This window comes from Pygoscelis adeliae, unplaced genomic scaffold, assembly GCF_000699105.1.
Source record: "Pygoscelis adeliae isolate BGI_AS28 unplaced genomic scaffold, ASM69910v1 Scaffold297, whole genome shotgun sequence".
In the NCBI taxonomy this organism is placed as follows: Eukaryota; Metazoa; Chordata; class Aves; order Sphenisciformes; family Spheniscidae; genus Pygoscelis; species Pygoscelis adeliae.
In genome coordinates, this window is record NW_008825211.1 from 455325 (window position 1) to 461477 (window position 6153).

The window sequence follows — 6153 nt, forward strand, 5'->3', positions numbered from 1 at the left end:
AACGCATACTCGCTGCCTGTGTTGTGTCTTAGCGTGGGCTGGGTTTGCTTGCCTGCTCCTGGGCGCCTGACGCCCTTCGAGCCGCCCTGCTGCCTTCAGCCTGGCCTCCAGCTGCTGCTCCAGAAGGGTGTGGGTGGCCCATAGGTCCCACATCCTCTCTGCCTGCTCTGTGGGCATCTTGAAGTACCACACAGCACCTAGAAAGGCACCCTAGATGCTGGTGTAAAACCAAATTTTGAGCTAGGGATGAAGTACTGGCTGTAATCCTTCGTTAAGTAAGGTTTCTTATATTAAAACAGTTGCCTGGTGAAAGTCTTGGAAGGCAGATAGGCGCAGCAGATGGGAGGCTTGGAGGCCGCAGGTATGCGTTTGAGGATTCAGCTAGCCAAGAAGAAGAAAGAACATAACGTGTTCACGGCGAGGAGCTCAGCCTGATTTCTAAGAAAATAAGTGCATTCACATTTCTCCCGAGGAAGATGGAATACCCTACGAATCGAGACAAAAGAAAAGGATCTTGTGAAAAAGGACGAGCAGATGAGATCGTGGCTGTATCTTCTCAGACGGCAGGCACAAGGCCCACCTTCAGTATCAGATACTCACCCGCATTGATAGATTTTTGCCTGTCAATCCGGACATTACCGTCCCAGATTATAGATGACTTCAGGGAGCTTGGAAAATTGCTGAAGGACAAGCGTTCCCCCACGAACTGGGAAACAGAAATTCAATTTTCCATCGAAAGGGCTTGTTAAGCTGGTCAAGAGCTTTAAACTCCTAACATGAAAGTGGTCTGGGAGGGAGAGAATAAATGACTGCTTTTGGAAGGGACAGGGGAAGTCTGCTCCCCTGTGCCAAGGTAGGATCGAGTGTACCTAAACCATTCCTCCTAGACATCCGAGTCGTCCGTTCATACACAGATGGCCGAAGGGGATCCCACGGCCGCCTTTGTTTCAGCCTCTGAACACTTGGAAAATTTTGCCTAATAGCTAATCAAAATCTCCTTTGTTAGAGACGCAGCTGATTTCTTTTGTTTCTCTTCTGCCCGGTAGCAATGCAGAACAATTAATAACCGATGCTTTTATAAGAGGGGTGGGGTGTTTTTGCCAGACTTCTAACATGACTTCCCCCTCCTTCCTCCGAGTCTTTTTCTGGCTGTGGTTTCCCTCTTTCCCCGCTGGACCAGACCAGTCTAGTTCTTGAGTATTTCCTGATGATTCCTTAATTTCCTGTCATTTCTGTTGTCGTGTAGCCTGTCGCCGGTTTTTTTGTCTCAAGACCACAGTGCTAAGAGTTTAGACACAGCAATCCCGGTGAAGCCTTTCCCTGCTACGTGAAAAGCAGTGATTTATTCCCACGTCAAACTGATCGAAGCCGACACCACCTCTTTTTTCCTCCTTGTCGCAGCATTGGTGTTGTATGGCTGTTTGACGGGATGGGTTAAATTTAAGATTGCCCCGGAAAAGAAAGAAGGTAGGGGTGCCTCTTCAGGGGCAGTAACAACTGTGCCGTGAGACTGTCGGAGTGCAGTCCATCTCCTCCCAGCCTTGCACCTCCGTCTCCTCCCACGCTGCCCTCTCTCCAGTCATCCACGATACTTAAATTATTTTTAATCTACCATTCAAGCCATTAATGAGGAGAGTGATTAGGACCAGACCCAGAGCTAGCCCAGTGGCCAGCGTGAGAGGCTGTCCTGGCATGGCAGTGGATCGTTAACTCTTGGAAAATAATTCTTCAGCTAGTCGTGCATCCATCTGAATAGTGGTTATACCTAGACTAGCTTTTTTTTTTCTCACTGTGCTTCTAAGAATGTTTTTTTTTTTACGTTCTTCCAAATGAAAAAGACAAAATATTTTTGGCGTACCGTTACTCAGGATGCTGAGGACAGGGTTATCCTGCAAAACAGGGATATATCCAGATAATACGGGAACTAGAGAGTGAGCTGGGAGTTGGCATGCAAGGAAACCTCATGGAATGAGCCTGCGTCTGCTGGAATTTCGGCTCCGTCTTGGGACCAGCCCTGCTGTACCCAACCTGGCAGCTCTGCAGGGTTGCATGTGTGTCGCTGGCAGCTCCAGGAGAGCACGCGAGCTTTTGTGTTTGTGCAGTGCTGCGCCTGAGCTGAAATGGTCTCCATGAGCCCAAAGGGTGTTGGCACTAAACCGTATCTAGCAAAATTTCTTAAATTGTCTTCAGTGGGTTAAGAGCTATCGCTCCTTGCCCCACTCCCGCTCCTTACAGCTTCTCCACCTGGGACTCTGAGCTTCTTCCCCCCGATGCCTTCATACCACGCTCCTACAACCCCAGCCAGCTCTTCTCCTCCTTTCTCCACAGAGGCATAAGGGCAGGATTTTGAGTTCCTTTGCGGTGGTTCCTACTCTCGTATTCTCTTCCTTTATTTCCTTACGCATTTCTGTCCAGAGCAAGTTTTGGACAGTGGAGGAGGCAGTTCCTGCATGGGCTACTCAAAAGTACGTGGGTGACCCCTAACACAGCGCATCCTGCTAGTCCTTAACTTTCTCTGTAAAGAAAAATTGGGGATATCTTGGTCTCTACAGCAGGTAAAATACCCTCTCACCCCCAAGAGATGAACTCGTATTACTTGTTTCCCCCTCATCCCTAACTATCCCGTCAAAGAAGGAGATTGGACTGAATTAATGCGAGTTGTTCTTACAGAGCCGGTGTTAGTTTGTCGGCTGCCTGTTGCCTTCTAGATACTTGCTAATGAACTAACAATTGGTTGTAGTACCCGTTAGCGTATTGAAACGAAGCCTACTGTTTTACAGTTTTCAAGTAGCTGCTTCCCCTCTTGTTCCCCTACTTCTCCATGACCTTAAAGAAAACCCCTTTGCTCCAGGAAGCCTCGAAGACAACCACAAACGGTTCAGAACTTACCAAGGGGGATTCCTCCAGCTTTCTAAAGCCACCTCTTCACTCTCTCCCTCTCCATCTTCCTTTTCAAAGCCTCTTCCCGGGGGTTGCTACCAGCAGGAACACATCTTTTGGATTTATACCCAATACGGCTCGAACAACTCCCATCTTCGCCGAGACTGGCTCTCAGCACACCGTGCAGAGGCATCGGCCGGTTCACAGCCACGTCCCTGGAGAGGTCTTTCCATTTATAGTCTATTGTATTCTTGAACTTGGTACATTCTTTTTAGCTTAAATGGCCTTTCATCTATTTATACTGCTGTATGACTCGAACTTTATAAATCCTATCGTAAGACCTATTTACTGGACATGCATTGTGTGAAACCCGCAGTCTTGCAGCATTCACCATTAGCTGTCCGTAGAAGCCGGGCAAGACAGATCATTCATACGGATGAGAAACAGTATTCAAGAGAGTTCTTCCAAAATACTTTTCCTTTGCATTTTTTGTGCCATCTTTATTTACTTCTTGTTTCTGCACTCCTCTTTCTTAAAGTACCTGGTCGCAGTTGATTTTTGGTAAACACCAAAGCATCGCTCTTCTGAACACTTAAGCTTTCACTGTGTCACTTATTTGTCTGCCCTCTTCCCATTAACTGGTGGACTTTTTTGTTTTTCTGTCTTGCTTTTAATGCATGTCTAGATCCACTTTTTGGTGGCATTATGCGCCTTTTCCCAGGTCCCCAAGCCAACCTTCTGAAAATGAAGAAACGGAACAAGAGGTGACGGGGAAAGCAATGCTTTCTGTGCCCCAGCATCAGTGCTAGGGGAGCCGGATCGCTCCATTTGGAACATAAATCAAGCAAAATTAGGTAATTCGCCCCCTCTACCGTGCTCTGGTGAGACCCCCCCTGGAGCACTGCGTCCAGCTCTGGGGTCCTCAGCACAGGAAAGACACGGACCTGTTGGAGCGGGTCCAGAGGAGGCCACAAAAATGATCAGAGGGTGGAACACCTCTGCTATGGAGAAAGGCTGAGAGAGTTGGGGTTGTTCAGCGTGGAGAAGAGAAGGCTCCAGGGAGACCTTATTGCAGCCTTTTTACCAAGGCCTGTAGTGCAGGACAAGGGTCAACGGCTTTAAACTGAAAGAGAGTAGGTTTAGATTGGACATAAGGAGGAAATTCTTTACGATGAGGATGGTGAGACACTGGAGCAGGTTGCCCAGAGGAGTTGTGGATGCCCCACCATTGGAAGTGTTCAAGGTCAGGTTGGACAGGGCTTTGAGCAACCTGATCTAGTGGAAGATCATAGAATCATGGCATCATTTAGGTTGACCTTTAAGATCATCGAGTCCAACCGTAAAGCTAACACTGCCAAGTCCACCACTAAATGTCCCCGCCCACGGCAGGGGGGTTGGACTAGATGATCTTCAAAGGTCCCTTCCAACCCAAACAATTCTGTGATTCTGCGAAAATCTGTTGGGAAGACTTGTCTCGGCGAGATTATTGAAATTCCTGGTACTAGCCTATTTAGGATGTAGCAAGTAAGGGAGAAATGACAGTACGTTAGTAGCTATCAACCACATGAACGTTCTCCTAGTGTCATCTCCTGCTTCAGCTGGAACTCCAGGCTCAGAACTAGATTAAATCTATTTTTGTCCCATTTGGCTGTGCATGAGAACTGGTCTGGAGCCTGTTGTGGTACAGGAGCTGCTTTGGGGTGAAAAAACCTTTTTGGAGGGTTGCGTTTTTTTTCAGTAGATTGGTCTTAGCTTGACTGAGGTCTCCGGTTTGCTGTGACCACAGGTGCCCGCGGCAGGGCAGGAGAAGGGGGCTGGCGATGCCGCCTGTTGTCCTTCCGGTACGTGACAGCCCTAAGCCTTCCTACGGCTCCAACCTTACTGATTCTTCCACTTATAAAAAAGTTGCAGATTTGTGGCCGGAATGTCCTGAGTTTTAATTTCTTGTTTCCAAATACGCCCCGATCCACCGATACCGAAGTATGCCATTGGCATATCTTCATGTAATTTAGTTAACACCCTTTTAAAAGAACTAGAGTAACTGCTCTTGTTGGAAAACTGTTCCCAAACCTCTCCGTAGTCAGAAAACTTATAACTTCTTGTTTTGTGTTTTGGAAACATTAAGATCTCATCTTCATCTGCAAGTATAAACACTAACTGCTGGAAGTTAAAAGGCAAAACAGCGAAAACCTCAAGGTTTTGATTATCCCTGCCAGGAATAAAGGGAAGCTGCAAAGTCTGCTGAAATTTTCCATGGAAGCTGGGGGGGAGGGAGATTCACTGCCGCGAGTGGCAGAGCTTTGACTTGCCGGATGGCACCGGTTTGGCAAAACCCGGGAGCCTCTGAACGACAGACAGGGAACCGAAGGGATTCTGAATCGAGTTCAACTTATTTTTATTCAACCCATGTTGCTGAATTCACCAGATGGATGTTTCTGAATCTTTCGCCAGTAAGTATAAAATCTGCTGGTCAAGAGCGTGGATTAACAGTGGCAGTGTGTAACGCGTACTTCTGTGTGCTAACATTGAAAGGATGGAGTCATTCGAGGGGTTTGAGGCTACAAGTCAAATGCCTCTTATAAAAAGAACCAGCGTTAAATAATTAGAAAATCTCTTGTTCTCTCAAATAGTGCAGAAATCAATTGGTTTTTTCCAAGATTGAGCATAATAGGATGAAACTCTTGTCTGACAGCATAAAATAGCAGGATGCCGGGTTTAATCCTGCTGCTGCAACTGTCTCGGTGCTATTGCCCTGCTTGGAAGGAGCATCCCAGTGCCAACCTTCCCAACAGCCCTTCCAAGTCAGCTTCATTCAGAAACTGTTTCTGTTGACCCACAGCTCACTCAAGAGGAAGAGCAAGTGGGAGCTTTGCTGCAAAATCAAGTAAAAGGCCGTTTCTTCCATCATTCCCATGGCCATTCTTCCACAACCCATTCCCGTTGTTCCTCTAGGCCGTAGCATGCATCAAAACAGCTGAGCAGCCTTGTTCTGGACCTGAACATCCAGAATTAGCACGCGGAGGTGTGCTGGAGGAATACACGTGATGCTCTGACCATAGAATCATAGAATCATTAAGGTTGGAAGAGACCTCTAAGATCATCAAGTCCAACCGTCAACCCAACACCCCCAGGCCCACTAAACCATGTCCCTCAGCGCCTCATCTACACGTCTTTTAAATACTTCCAGGGATGGTGACTCCACCACTTCCCTGGGCAGCCTGGTCCAATGTTTAACCACTCTTTCAGTAAAGAAATTTTTCCTTACATCCAATC